The sequence below is a fragment of the Haemaphysalis longicornis genome, unplaced genomic scaffold (assembly GCF_048455015.1).
Source record: "Haemaphysalis longicornis isolate Haplotype H1 unplaced genomic scaffold, Haemaphysalis longicornis Haplotype H1 scaffold_2, whole genome shotgun sequence".
In the NCBI taxonomy this organism is placed as follows: domain Eukaryota; kingdom Metazoa; phylum Arthropoda; class Arachnida; order Ixodida; family Ixodidae; genus Haemaphysalis; species Haemaphysalis longicornis.
Window position 1 is genome coordinate 190,404,009 of NW_027526295.1, and position 15,628 is coordinate 190,419,636.

The 15,628-nt window shown below is 45.8% G+C and overlaps 1 pseudogene across 1 annotated transcript in view; it reads left to right on the forward strand.

The window, feature by feature from the left end:
• Window positions 1–13,556, forward strand: part of LOC144168448 (protein FAM117B-like) — a 128,598-nt pseudogene extending 115,042 nt beyond the window's left edge. Inside the window, exon 9 of the transcript XR_013322182.1 lies at window positions 487–13,556. The product of XR_013322182.1 is annotated as a protein FAM117B-like (transcript). The remainder of the gene's footprint in view (window positions 1–486) is intronic.
• The last annotated feature ends 2,072 nt before the right edge of the window (window positions 13,557–15,628 follow it).

Below are 15,628 nucleotides of genomic sequence, written 5' to 3' on the forward strand. Positions count from 1 at the left end.
GCTTGCATCTGTTCCGCAAGTGGTCTGGCCCGTATGCGGACCTTTGCAGATCAAACAGCGTCAAACGGGGGTTACAAATAACGAAAGGCTGAGAGGCTGCGAAGCGGCGTAAAAGTTGGAAAAAATGCCGGTTTATCTTTGCCAGGGTCCATCGTATGAAGTGGACTGCGTGTGTCTGAGCATTGTATCATCGGGGCTTTTAATGCATTGTTTCTATGGGCAGTTTTCCGGTACCGCGGTGATCCGTCGTAAGAAACGGGTCGTCAGAAGACCGGGGGACATATCAGCGGGGTTCCACTGTTTCTGAACAAACAGCGAAAGAGGCCGAAGCAGGCACACGGACAAGGTTAAAAAGGCAGCTTAAGGCATCGTCCTACAATCCACGAAACGTTTCAGTGAAAGTGCTGCAACCGAATGTTTTTGTTCCGGGCCGCCGTGTTGCAGCCACTGGTGATCAGCCTGCTCTCTTTTTTTCTGTGCTTGCAGCAAGCCCCCGAGCAGCCTGATGGCCGGGGGCGACGGCCCGGGCGGCGAAGTGCTCAAGCCCAGCAGCCAGTTTGTGTTGCGGCCCAGCCAGAGCTCGGCCTTCTGCCCGCTGGTGCGCAACCCTTTCCAGGGGGTCCATCGGGACCGCATCGTCGACCCTTTCCTGCTCAACGAGAGGCTGCAGTGATCCCCCATCCTCCCTCCTCTCCCTCCTCCTCTTCCGCCCACCACTGCTGCTGCACTCCTCCGGACGGGGGAGGCTAGGTTTCCCTCGGCCCCATCCTGCTGTTGTGACACCAAACCCTTCTTTTTCCTTTCGTTTGCCAGCCCACTGTGTCACGGCTGTGGGAAAGTAAAACGGGTGCTCGTAGGAACGCAAGGTGGGGTGTTTGGTTGGCAGCGCAGAGCTGCAGGAATTGCTTGATGCTGTGTGAATGGGGAATGGAACGTTCTCATGCCTGCTGTAGCCCGGTTTCCCCTAGGCACACTCGAGCTTTCTCCCTTTCCCCTCTTCCCTCTCCTTTTTCCGGGGGAACAACAGAGGAAGCGTTTTGTTGCCACCGTTGTACAAAGGGAGACGTCAACTTTCGTTTTCTTCCTCACTTTTTTTCTTATTTGCGCGCACCTGGGGATTTACTGACCACCTTCCGCCACGGGTGAAGTAATGTGGCAGAGGGGCTAGAAAGTGGCGAAATGAGTGAACACTTTAAGGGCAGCATAATTTTGAAGCTGCAGTGATGTTTGTTTGCGGCAGGATACTGGCAATGTGAGGATGAGGCTGCGTTTTGTGTTGCGGCTTGGTGCTCCTTCCCCACTCCCCTCCTTGGTGCTATAATGGCAGCTACATTACGAGGCGCTCGTGTTGTAGGGAGCTGCAGCTGCTGAATTTGATCTTAGGTGAGCGGCAGTGTTTAGGGTGCCGGAAGTGCCCTCCTTTCGACAGGTGGGATAGTGCGTGTTTTGTGCTGTGGAGGCAGCGTGCTTTGTAGCTTTTCCAAGCATTGCACTGGGCATCTTCAGTTTTCTTTCTTGCTGCGAGCTTCATTTGGTGAAGCTGTGTGCAGAGCTGAATGGCCCCTCCAACACATCTGCTTCCTATTGGTTCTATGGATTTTCAGCTGCAACACCAACCCAACTGTGTTCTGGTGTGGTGCAATCAGTCTGCTTGCTTAGGTTACTGCAGCACTGCTCCAAACCCTAAATGTAGTTTTTGTGGCTTCAGTGTGCTTCTTTCTTTCTTGTGGAAAGCAAACAGGTAGCGATGAATTTGGATCAAGGCACTTGTTTTTTTCTCTCCATTGTCAAGCTCGGCTTACCCTTTTTTTTCTTGGTATTTTGCCGGTGCTGTTGTCATTTTTGCACAAAAGAGCTGGTTCACTGTCAGTGTCACGGCCATTGCATCAGTCAGTTGAAAAGTAAATAGACTGAAAGGGAGCACACAAGGAAAAGCATGAAAGGCTGGGAAACAATATTTCGCTAGACACAGTTTAGTATTAAATTGTGCCAGAACTGAAACTTGGAGTGGTAAAGCACCGCTGATGGGGTAAACAGTTTAGAAGCCAAGCTGCTTGTGAAGTTAGTAGCAGTAAGCGTAGTTCCTAATCATCCTTTTGTTTGTGGCCAGAAAAGCTATTTGCCAGTTTTGCTGGTGATGTTCCCGCTTGTTTGATAACGTTCTCCAAATGTTTGAAACGGGTTTTGGTCTGCAGGCTGGGATTTTAATGTACAGTAGAAGAATCGACAAGTGGGCTAGTTGGTAGCGGGTTTCGTACATGTTAAAATACAGTTCAAACCAACACAGACACGTGAAGAATATGCGATGTAGTGTGTTTTATCTTTTCGTATTCGTGTCGGTTTGAACTGTTTCAAGGTGGGATTTTCGTGCAGTGGACAGGCTGCATTATTTTTTGATACATATAGTTGCTTGGTCTTTTAAGGCTGAGTTTAAATTAAAAAACAAAAAAAAAGAGCTGTCCCTAATGGTAATTGCTTCCATTTCATTTCTTTTTTTTGTCGCCACACTCTCAATTAATGAGGCTTTTCTACTTTTTTGTTTAACGAAAGCAATGTACATCGTTTTTTTTTTGTTGTTGTAATTTGTTTGTCAATTTTGTGGATGCTGATAAGTTCAAAAACACCAAAAACTTTCAGTTGATATTTGTTTTTGAACACATAGTAGGCACTATGCAGCAAAAGTGAAAAAAAATTTGGTTTCACGATGGCATTGAATTGCGAAAAGTGTTTTCGAAGGTGGGCTGCAACTTCCTTGTTCTAGTCTACTCACTCGCAGTCTTCCATTTGTTCCATTCTATTACAGTCTATACTCTATTTGTTGCAGTATAAAGCCACCAAATTTATAAGAATTTCCTGGAGCCTTTCAATGGTGGACAGTTTTTTTTTTTTTAATTTAGCTCTAAACACCTTTCTCATTTCACCTCTTTCGTGCTTTTTTGAAGAAAATTACGAAAAGCTTCTGTGAGAAAGAAGGTGACATACAAAGCCCCCTAACCACCACAGTTGCTCAGTGTCTATAGGTGGTATCCATTGAAAAGTTTAGCTGTCAATATCTTCGCTTGGCAACACTGGAAACGGTCACGGACATGGCGCGGCTTGTGCCACTGCGCTCGAACGCCAAAGAAAAAAAAAAAAACAGTGGCGTGCGTCGTTTGCTCCAATTCAACCTGATTCTCAATGGTGGTGTCAACAAAGATGTTGTTAATCGCACTCACACTGGAGTCGAGGCATTACTTTGCGTTCAGTGGGGTAGAGTTTGGAGTGTCCAACACAAATCCTGGGCTTAGCACGGACAAGTACCGCCATCCCGCGGAGCCCAACATAACCAGTGACGGCGCACTCACATGGTTGCCTGCATGCGCGCTTCGCCAGTGAATACAAGCTATTGCGTTGTGCTGCTGAGTCCAAGGACGTGGGTTCGATTCCAGCTGCAGTGGCTGCTGTTATGACGGAGGCGAGAAGCGAAAGTGCCCACGTCTCGAGATTTCAGCACGTTAATGCTCCCCAGGTGGACGGAATGAATCTGGAGACCTCCACTACGGCACCCCTCATAGCCCAAGTGTAGCATCGCCGTGTTAAACGCCACGATTAATCGACAAAGATAGCAAGCCCAATGAGGTGTTGGTAGCAGAAGGCATAGCCAGTTTTGTGACAGGCTGCCAAATGCCGCAGCTTTGACGGCATTGTAGAGTTTCAGTGAGATGAGGTGTAGCTAATCTAATACAAAGATAATGGGAGCAGTTGCATTGGGATCTAGGAAAACCTCTCAAAATTCAGATTGTTTGGGCTTTACACACCAATGCTACACCTTGGCTATGAGGCAAGCTGTAGTGGAGGTCTCCAGGTTAGTTTCGACCGCCTGGTGATCTTTAACAGGTCCTGAAGTCATGACGCGTTGGTTTTGTTGTTTTCGCCTCCACCAGGGAAATGACCGCCACGACCGGGATTGAACTTGCATCAATAGCACATCGCCATAGCCACTGAGCCACTGTGGTGGGTCTACTACGAAAATTATTGCAGTTTATGAGCATTGCAACATGAGAAGCAGAAATTTCGGAGACAGCGAGAATTTCAAGCTGTGTGTCCATTTTTTTTAAGTGCGCGCCCGTAGTGTTGTGCAGTGTCCCTGATTCGGGAAGCCATGGCTCATCATTGGGGCATGGCTACTCAAGGATGCTGCATTCACTACGATTGGGTTTCGTAATTGGGTCATAAAATGGCTACTGTAGAAAGTGGAGAGCTTTCTAAACTTTTGCAGAAGCGGAAGTTGAACAAGGAATAATCTGTAAAGCATCGTTACTTGGTTCGCCCACTTTTTTTTTTCTGTTTGTACACCAAAAAAATCTTTTGAAAACTTTGTTGTTATTAAAACTTTCTTTTATTTTCAGGTACTTTGAAATTCGCTAGGCTCTCTTTTGCTGGTTATGCAATTTTTGGCTTAATTAAGAAGGCATGTTTGCCCTTAGTTAGGGCAGCATTGTTTCACTCTTTCTGTTCATTCACTCGTGTCCAAAACATGGGAACAAGCTCCTTGACTGTTATCGTTTCTTGTAGAGCGTTTATGCCTTTGAACACATGGCAATTCTTGCTATCCCATGGACTTTTTGTAACTAAGAAGCTGCTACCCAGTTTAAACTGCCCCGCTGCAAAAGTCCGTGAAAGACGGTGCTCATGGACCACTTTTTCGTTAAATTGTGCTTATCACTTCTTTCTCTCAGGAATATCATTCTTTTTTTTTTCTTTTTTTTTTAAACCTGCAGGGACTTTTTTTTTTTTTTTTTTTTTTTTTTTGCTTTGTGGCATTTGCCAGTGGGAAGTAGCTCTTGTTTTGGGCCTGTCTGCAGAAACATAGGCATTCCTAGTTTTGAAAACGTCATTTTCTATGCGAAACGTTCACTTTCATGTAGTGAACCTTTTGTAATTAAGAGATTGGTACTATTTAGGCTTTGCCTTGTGTGCTCCAACCTTATTTTAACCTATCTCGTGTCGGTACGTAGCCTGTTCTAAGACCTGCTTCCTGACATGCAAGTGGAAATTTCATGGCAGTGTCTAGCAGTGGTCCAAAACCCCTCCTACATAAAATATAGTAGGCCAAGTGTCCGTGTATTTGCCAAGTACATTGGGGAGCAGAGCAAAGACTTGTTGCCTTTCTCCCTTGCTCTCCAGAACTGGTCTGTGCAAGGGAAAAAAAATAGACAAAAAAAAAACTTTGGAGACTTCTAGTGGCAGAAACAATACTTTGCCGCCACTTTTAAAGGAGCCGTGCAGGCAAAAGAAAAGTTTGTTTTATTTGAAAGATCTCGTATTTTTAGTGCCCCCCAGCGCTTGTCCACCACGAACTGCAAGAAATTAATCAGTTTAGGCTAAAATTTTGATTCTCCCGCCAAATAGTGTGTTTTCATGACATCTGCCATGAAGTCATAGGGGCGGTTATTCAAATGAACTTCCAGTGCATCATTAAGCTCTGCATCCTTGCTTACTGTCAGTCCTTCCAGATAGTGCTACCATACTGAGCCACAGATCGTTGTCCGTCGTTGCTTTGTTTTTGACCGTATTTGCGCCTGGCTTGTTTTTGTTACTGTAGAAAGTAATCGTTTCGTGAAACATGTGGTATTGGCAACAAACAGGGTCACGTAAGGCAACTTCGCTTACACCAATCGGCCAGTGTCGTGTAAGAGAACTCCAAAGCAGCGGACTGCTTAAAACACGCATAGTGTGCCCAGTACCAACAGCAGTGCGCATCGGTACTTCTATGTTTACGTGTATTTTCGTAACTTTCACTGTTTACCCCACATTTTTACTGCTGTAAAATGAATATGCATTGCATTTAGGCGCAAATAGCTCGTTCGACGAGCTTGTAAACCCTGCCTAACTTGCGTTTGCTTTTGCCGGCCTCAGCCAATCGCACAGCTGGGCGCATATGACCTCATAGGTTCTCTTGCGGGAAATGAGCTAGTGGGTCGCGTGGCCATACCCTTTTCCCGTAATTATATAGCTTATTTGAGTGAATTGCGCGTTAAAAGGGCTGTCAGTATGATTCAAACGAAGCAATCTCTCGAATGAACCAAACTTATGTTTTGCCTGCATGGCCCCTTGAAGCCCCATTCCGCAGCCTGCCTTCGCCCACGTGCATGACCTTGCCTGCATTTGCATTTGTGTGGCACTTGAGCAAGATGCCACTTTCAGTGTGAAAGGCCTCGGAGAAAAAGGTGGCATCGTGTCGACGTGGCAGTCTGCTCAGTGGTTGCTGTGAACAGAATGGCACACCAGACCTAGCTAGAGCGACGATGCTGGAGCCCATTGTGGCATTGCCCCTTTCTGTGCTCGGGTAAAGTTGTTTTTAGCTACATTCACTTTGGAACTTGGCCTGGTGTTTTTTCATACTCCTAAAGTCTGCTTCTTATTAAACCGACGTAGCTATGGTTTCCTCCGGCATTTTCGGACCCTTGCAAGGGGGGCCACATAGTAGAGCATCAGTGACGTTTCAAAGCCACTGTTCAGTTTTTTATTTTTTCCCCTCAAGACTGTCATTTCTGAAATTTCTAGTGTACTAACATTATTTTTTTAAAGCGGCGTGTCTGTTGCTAATCTCAGACAGGTGTGCTCAGCACTTGTTGCATATAAGACGCGTGATTCCTTCCCTTCACAGAGCAATGTAGACGTGACTTTTATTTTTCTCAGAAATTGTAAACGAAAAGAGCACACTGTTTATGTTGTTTCTAGTCTGACCTCTTTTTCGTATTTGTCAGCTTTATCACAATGCCCCTTATGTAAGTCACCTTCGGTAGAGGCTGTTTCAATGCACAGGTGCTGGCTTCTAGGAGTTTGTGTTACTTCTTTCTTTTTATATTTGTGCATTCTTATTGCTCGGACACATGTACAATGAAGTATTTTTTTTATGGACTGCTGTATTTGAACCAGGGCTTTTTTTTTTTCCCCCCCCAACTCTTCATAAACATTTTTTTTTCTTCCCTTGTGTGAGCATAGCCAAAGAACCTCGTATGTTAATCCTGCAAAAGGGTGTGCGGCAGTGCTTCAAAGAGACAAGAGAAAAAGAAAAAGACTGAAAAGAGGAATTTCAAGTGCTTTGTTTAAGAGCTCCTTTTATTTGGGTTATGTATCTTTCGTTTGCATCCTAAGCATATCTGATGCTTTTGCACAGTCCATTTGTTTTAGCCTTCCTTGTCGGTTAGTAAACCAAATAATTGTGCCCTCAGTAATGCTGCCCCAAGTACAGTGGAAGTGAGCCAGGAGTTAGGAGACATCCTATCCTATCCGCCCTTTAATCTTTGGCCTTCTATGTACGCCCGTACAGATCGATCAAGGAAGGGTGCTAGCGCACCCTATCACCCCGTAAGAATTAAGAAACGCGTAATAAATAAGCCAGTATAACGGCTGAAGAATTTAATTGCACTTGCAACATCCACCATCATGCATGCACTTGTCACTTCATTTGATTGAAAGCAGTTTCTTCTGGTGGATGCCCTCTTGCACTTGTGGTACAGTTTAACCTCAATATTTTTGCTTCACACTTAAAATGATCATATCATACGCACACACATACGTATTTGTCTTCAGTCGTAGTTTGTATTTCGTACGGCCTTCCAGTCTAAAAAAAAAAATTGTTCGCGAATGCACGTGTTACATTAGTGTCTGTCCTTGTTGGCTACGCCAATAGCATGATTTTCCTAGCATTGCTTTTTGGTTCTTGCCTTTTGTCACTGACTGCTTATTACAATAGTAATTATGATAGTAATAATAGTGGTGATGCTAACGCTACGAACGCAGGGTTTCAAGATGCTGTGTCAGGCAGCTGCTGCTTAGAGCTGACGCCCTTTGGTGCAGCGTGTGCCATTTAGTGAGTCTGAGCCCACATGGACGCAGTTCCCCCCCCGAGTGTTGATTCTTGTTTTCATTTTCTCTTTTTGACTAACATGTTTTGGAATCTCATGTTTAGCGTGTAAGCTTGCCTTGTTTCGTTTGGTTTGTTGTGTCACGGGCATTACGACAGACTGACATTCCAGCCTGCCTGTCATTAGCTGGACTGCAGTGTTTTGCATACAGGTTCCTTTGTCCGCTTCGAAGGGCGGCAGTGTGTACAGTCGAAAACAAAAAAATTAGATGCGTGAGAGTCGCGCTAATAAGTGAGCAACTTTCACGCACCAGGGAGCAGCAGCAGTGAACGTATCTTGCACGTCAGATTGGCAACGTGTTTTCAACCATTTAGCTGCAGTCACTCGAGTGACTGGGATGTTTCACATGCAGAAAACACGACGGGTGGTTGTCTCCGGAAAGAAAGTTGGGAAGGATGTCGAATCACCGTCAGTACAAAAACTTTGCGTTTTAAGCGTTGGCAGGGGTTATCTTGTGTCTGTGGTCACTTCCCCAGCATTCAATGGCATTAGCAGTGAGTCTGCACTGATCCACCAAATTAGCGAGGTCACGTTCTGTAATTCGCAGCAGCAGTACTCATTCGCTGAACTTTTGACGTCGTTGTGGGATGCTAGGGCAATGTGGTCAAGTAATTGGGAGAAATATCAAATTTTCACACCCTTTAGGTCAAGGTCACTCTGTGGCTGCGCAGGATGTTTCACTGGATGCCTAAAGGACGCAGTCTTTGTCACCCTCACTTTCTGATGGAACGCTGTCCCGCCAAGGCTAGCGCAAAGCTCTAGGCACCAAAAGCTACGTGCTTTTGCTACTTACCTTTGTAATATATATGATGAAAGTGTGAATGTCCTGGCATTCTGCGATCCTTAGAGTGGTCCTACCTATAGTTAGGTGAGCCAGGTGGTGTCACTAAGTATTCTTTTCAAGATTTGTCCAATTTACGTCATGCGCTGATCATTGACGTTTCCGGGAAAAAAGTAGTTTGTGTTGCTACTCCCCACTGCTGCCTTTCTCGCGGTGCATGAACGTTTCTCACGTAGTCATTATAATTTTGAACTGCGGCACTTAGCAGGTGCCTTTGTGTGTGTGTGTTTGCTCTCACTATCCAGTAATGTAGTGTGTGAACGGAGTCACCAACTAGATTTGACTCTGAATGCTTGACGACGCGAGTGTCATTGCAAGATTGTATGTTTCAGAAGCTGAGAGTGTTTTTTTGGGGGGGAGCAAAAGTGGTAGAGGGGTGAAAAAAAATTACAAAAAAATACAAAACAAAACATGTACCTGAAAAAAAGAAAGGCAGAAGAAGGTGGGTCTTCTTCTTTTCTTGCGTGTAAATATTGAACGTTATATACATATTATAAATATATATACATATATATATATTATATTATATACATACAATGTATACTACACCAACTGTGAGATGTCTATTTTTTTTTCTTTTTCACTGTATATTTTTCGTCGAGACCTCGCCAGGTCGAGTGCTTTTCTCTCTTCGTTTTTTTTCTTCTCCCTATTTTGTGTGCCCCTCTAATTGTGAATGTTTTCTGGAGTCATTTGTGTTTTGCATTTGTTGCAATAGTCTGCAACCAGGGGTACCGTGTCTGTCATATTTCTCTGCCTGTGACACCCACACTTGTGTCTCAAATGAGCTTAGTCGGATGACGGCGCAGAAGGCGTTCAGTGTTGGACACGGAGGTGGGGACGGGGCTCGGCACATGATACGCAACAGTGGGTTGCCACCGGTTGTATATTTTTGCGTAGAGAGAACCCGCTTTTGACCTAGAGCGTCTTTGCAAACCTGGTCCCCCAATCGAAATGGCGAGAATGCTGCCCGAGTCTCAAGAACTTCGTTCTCTTGGTGATGTCTATTACCAGGGTACTGAGCCTGGGCGAATTGTGGTTAGCGTACTTTTTTGACAGTGAAAGGGAGTTGGTCAACGGAGAGTACAACACTCGCTGATGGTTAAGTGCACTAGAAGCTGTTAAAAATAGTTGGCGGGTATTTTTTTAATGGCGTTGCGTTCCTTGCGCAGGGTTTCCCGCGTGTTGTTCTGCGGGTGCCCAGGAGAGCTGTGCGAGACTTGTGCGGTTGCCTCTTGTTTTATTACCTCCTTGTCTGCTAATGCAGCGCGAATGCGCGGCGAATGTCGGAACCTGTTGCGGAAGCATTCTCAGCCGTGCGCGTGCTTTACTTTCATCACACGTCGTCCGTGCAGGCATGGTTTGGTTGCAAGTGCTTTGCGGTGGCTTGGCCGAAATGCCGCCCCTTAATTTTGTTTAACTGACTTTGGAAGCTAGCGCGAAAAGGGATATGCCGTGGGTTTCCGTGTAAATCTTGAGGGAAGTGCTGCGTTGCGATGCACTACGCGTCATCGCGAGGAAAGAAGGCTGAGGTGAGCTGACAGGAGTTGCGCAGAATGGCCTGATGCGAGAAATGTTAAGGGGAAGCCCTCAGGGACCAACGTAAAGTGCTTTTGACAGAAGTTGGTTGCTTTTGTTGCTTTTGGAAACGTTGTGCAAGTTTGCGTGCCTGATTTGTGTCATTGCGAAAAAGAAAACGAGAATGGAGAGCCTGATTTTTTTTGCAAGTGCTTTTCTTTGTGGCCGCTCCCCCTTTACCCAAGCTGTTTTGCTACTGAGTGCTGCCTTTCTTTCTCGCTCAAGGCCGGCACAAAAATGTGATGTGCATACTCGACAAGGAAATCTGTGATGTTGGTACTTCGTTGCCCTTTTTTTTTTTGCTCTACGTGTGCTTGCATTCTTCGTTTGTCTCGTGGGGGAGAAGTTCAGAGGCGGTCAAATGTCTTTTGGTGCTGTTCAGTCAAACAGCATAGTTGCATTTGCTTTGATTTTCTTTCCCCTCTTATTGTATGGTGATGATGCTGAAATGGTGCAATTGTGTGACTTGAACTGCTGTGCTGTTTGCTCTTGGAGCCTATTGATGGTGGATCTTGATGTCAGGGGCTAGTTTGGAGGCTTGTGATTTGCACGTGGTGCATCCTTGATGGATCTCGGCATGGTAGCGCTGCTCTTTTCATTTCCCCCCTTTCAAAGGTGTGTTTTTTGGGGGGCACTTATCCTCTAGAGAAAAGAAAGGTCTTGCATGGACGCCGCGAGAAGCTTTTCGTTTTCTGTGCAACGGCACCTCATAAGTGCATTGCTCTTTCCAGACTCTGCGGAACGTTGCTCTAAACATTGCTTTTTTGTTGTCATTGCTATTCACCTTGAAATCCCACTGAGTAAAATGTTCTTTCGTGTGGTAGATGTGGCTCGAAAATCCTTCCAACATTCACCTAAATATTTTCTCCACATGCATTTTTGTAAAGATTGTGCTGAGTGGAATTGGGCAGAAAAAAAAAGACAAATGTAAGAAAAGGCAAGTAATGAGCGGAAGGAGCGGCAGGCTCAGCATTTCTGGTAGACTTGTGTGCCCATCACCGGTGGCGTGTTCTGTGTGAGAGCATTCCAGCAAAGACCCTGTGAAGACCCTGTGGGGTAGTGGGTCAGCTTTGCTGTTGTCAACTGATTTCTGTCTTGCATCTTGGCAGCTGCCAGGTTTCCCCCGTCAAAGGTCATCGACACCTGTGCTTTCACAAACACACACCAATCCCTGCTCCTCCTCTTCCTCGTCTGTGGAGGCTGATAAAAGCACGTTGCGCGTGCCTTTGTGAACTCCAGCAGCCTTTACTATTGATGCCATCCTGTTGTCCTTGTCTCGCAACAACCTCTCGAGTCGTCCCTAGCGTTCGGTCTGTGCAACAGGCGTGTAGCGACTCAACAGAACAAGAAGAAAGTGACAAAGACGGACTCGTCTAACTCGCCCCAGTATTTTTCAAGTACAAACCCTGCGTGTCTACCTAAACTTTTCTTCTGTCACCCACTGGGCACTCTGTGCTTTTCTTTCTTCTCCAAAGACACCACCAGCAACCTTGATGTCCTCTCTTGACGAACGACACCCCCAGGGAAGTAGAGAGCAAGGAGTCCCACTTGTGGTATTGTAAGAAAGCGTGAATTCATGTTGGTTGCAAGAGGAATGAACGCAAGTCTGGGTGCCTGAAAATCACAATTTTGGTGTTCTAGCACACACCCATACGGGAAACAAAAGCGCTCTGGTTTAAATAGCCTGTTAGTGCCGCACTGACGGGAACAAAAAAAAAAAAGGCAAGAAAACCTTGTCACCCTTCTGGCATTTGTAGACCGTTAGATAGTCGCTCAGTTCAGTTGGTGCTGGGATGGAAAACAGCAAGAGAGCATCGTGCTATGGTCCTTACATCACTTCTCAAGCAGGAAATGTTTGTTTCGCAATTTGGCAGTTTATTTTGCTGTTTGAAGTACAATGCGTGGTACTAACGAGCAGTCGGAGCACTGAAAACTCGTGGAGAGATGTAGTGTCGAAATTCATGGGCATTCGCATGCATGTGCAAGCCAAGAGGTGTTTTTTTTTTTCTTTTTTTTTTTTTTTTTTTGGTTCCTACTTCAATTCCTGGCACTTTGGAACCAAGCTCATCACTCAGAACAGTCCAGATAATATCCTCTAGCCACAGCTTGTCTTGCAAAGTCCCTTTGGTGTGGATCAGAAGGGGCTTACTTTGCACCTCTCGTGCAACTGCGGCTGAGGAGGCAGGCATTGGCTTTACTTGCATAGCTTGCCTGCAAGTGCAAGAAAACATTGTTGTCAAGATTATTGATCGGAGAACTTTGCGCAGTTCATAACCTTTAAAAGAAACCACCCATCAAGTTCAGCCCTCAACTTAGACTCACTTTATAGCCCTCCAGTGATGGGATCATGATCGCCTGCAGCTTCATCACAATAAAAGATTTAGGGGGGCTAGAACGGACAAAGCATGCGTAGTAGCTGCTTCTACAGCTGTGTTTGCGTCTGGGTAAGTGAAACGGGCAGAGGAAGAGAGGGATGAACAAGTAAGGCTTATTGGTTGTGCAGGGTTAAGATAAAGCAGAAAGCATGGGGATGATTCGTCATGTCGCGAGGTTTTTTTCTCGCTCCCTTGACAGAGCAACGCAATCGCTTGTGCTCTGTGAGGTTTCTTGCTACCAGCTTGGTACAGTACAAAGAGTGGTGTATGTAAAAAAAAAGAAAAAAAAGGCAACAGCTCTTTTGTCCCTATCTCTACCATCCAGGCTTGCTGTTTCATGCTTGCTGCCCAAGTGCCCCCAAGCAGCTACTCCCTCCTCGTCTTCTAGGAATCACATTTTTGGCCGTGATGTCAAAGCCAGTGTCATTGTCCTCTACTAGAGCCTAGGTAATGATGATAAGAGAGAATGTATGTACGTGCATCCATATTTTTCTTTAGATAAAAGGAGGTTGAAAGTGCGGGGGAGTGTGCTCTCCATGAAGGAGTCGAGGTGGTGGTGTGAAAAAAAAAAAAAAAAAAAAAAAAACTGCACTGTCCTTTTTGCTCTTTGAAAGAAACCACGATGGGGCCACAAACTGATGTTCAGGAAGGGATTAAGCAAACAAGTGTCTGAAACTGTTTTTCCCGCGGCCGAGTTTGTGACAGATCTCCTCAAAGCCACCGCAGCGCACATGTGCTGCGGGTACAGTCTGCTATTCCTAGTGGCTTTCAAAGTACACCACGTGACGTTGCTGCTCTTCCTGAAGTGTTGTTTCTATAGGGAATGAGAATAAATTGTATGAAATTGCACCCTGCATCAGCGTGTGTCATTTCGTGCCTCTGTCAGTTTTGTCACACTGGTCTACACTTTCCCGGAAGTGAACTTTGCCCACTGGATCGCATTGTAGTTAGTGTCAGTACGCCCAGGCGTATTTATATCCAAGGGCATGCGAGGTTGTGCACGAGAGCTGTAACTAACTTTTGTCATCTAATGAACAAGGATTCAGAACAGAGTCGTCGTCTTAACCAAAGAAGAAACGGTAGACATTCCGAATGACAACTCAAGATAATTTGCAAGATCGGCAGTAGCTGTAGGAATGCCAAAACTTAGGGAAGAAACTGATGAACTACAGCAATCCCTTGTTTACTCTCTGATATCTCAAGATATCGGTTAAGTCGAAACTTTTTTCTGCGTGCATTTACCTTCCACAGTTGCCATGTATATGTCCACCTTTATCTCGAAATGTTTTTCCAGGGATGTCGGATATCTCTAACTTTTGACCGTGCGGACACAGGGCAGAGTCCGCTACGGACAGTTGATAAGGTTTCCGTTCTAATGCTTAGCTCCCACTGTGTGCCGAACGTGGTCGTGAACGGCAAATTTACGCGGGGTATGTGTGGGGTATGCGCTGTACGAGGCCGATGTCCTCGTTACCGGATTGTTGCCAGACGCCTAAATCGTTGAGAAAGCTGTGGACGATTCAGCTGATCTTGAGGATGAAGAGGAGCCTCGAAAAGTGCCTGCACTGACAGAAACAGCGAAAGCGCTACGCCTGCTTCGCAACAAGGTAGAGTGGAGCGGTGGCGACCAACAATTGATGCGACGCATTGTACAGCTTGAGAACGCTTTTCTGGTACCAGATGTGAACGCGAAACAGGCGAGCGTCATGTCGTTCTTTTTTTGCAATAATAAAAATTTGTGTCTCCTGCAAACTTTTTTGCCTTTATCACGAAAGCTCCCTTGTGCATTGCAGCTTTTGTTACCAGCATTGGCTCTTATTTCGGTGACCTGGCCGCAAATTTTCGGCATTTCGCTTTACTCGAAACTCCGCTTATCCCAAAATTTTCAGGGGACTTCACGAGTCAACGAGGGATTGCTGCATATCTGTAAACGAAAGAGCTGTTTCAACAAGCTGCTGCATCAGCGCATTGTCCTGTTGTCTTTGCTTGTCCCTTACATTGTGCTGTTTCTGCTGTCTACAAAGGAGCCAGTTGAGAAATATGAATGTCGTATCATGACCAATGGAGCAGATCGAATATCGAATAGGTGGTCTTGTCAAACTTGACTAACAGAAACAAGCGTAACATCTGTGCACACAACATGGCAAAGATTTAAGGATCATTTAAAAGAGTGAAGAGGTGGGGGTGGGAGAGGGGGGGCAATTAAGAACAAGCTTGCTATTAGCAGAAGTAGAATATATGCACTTGGAGAGGAAAAAAAAAAAGCTGAAGAATTACAGAACCTAAGTGACACGGTAGATTTTGAACGACGAAGCGACCATGCTAGATTTAGAAAAAGCCCTTCTATAATAATGAACTACATTCATGCCAGAGGCATGGTTATGGAGTAGCCTAGTCGCCAGGTTAAAGGGAAATATAACTAAATTGAAAGCAATGTTACATAGACGTGCAGAAAGCACACCCTTCACCTTAGGTAGTGAAATACTTCATGAGGTTGACGAACATAACAACTTTGGACAAGAAAGTGCCATCAATCTGCGCGAAAGAAAAGCGGGCTTACAACGACTATGGGCCGAGATGAATTTGGCTTGCACTATATAGCCGGTATTCAATGGCGTGGAATGCATGCAGGCAACCAAGTGTGCGCCGCCATATCTGTGGCCCAGCGTCTGTTGCTAGGCAACGTTGTGCACACGGCCCACAGATCAGGCACCCCTCTTCTCCTCCATGCAACCGTGTGAGTGTGTCCACGGCCGGGCTAGAGCAGCGGCGTGCGCCCGTTGGTGGCGGAACTTTACGTCCAGACTGGGCTGCATTGTTCTCGCCGCCGCTGCGAAGGCCGTATCAACACATCGCGCGCCACCGCTCTAGCCGGCCTTGGTCATTGAGAGGGTGTTGCCTTGGTGCGCCGTCACTCGTTA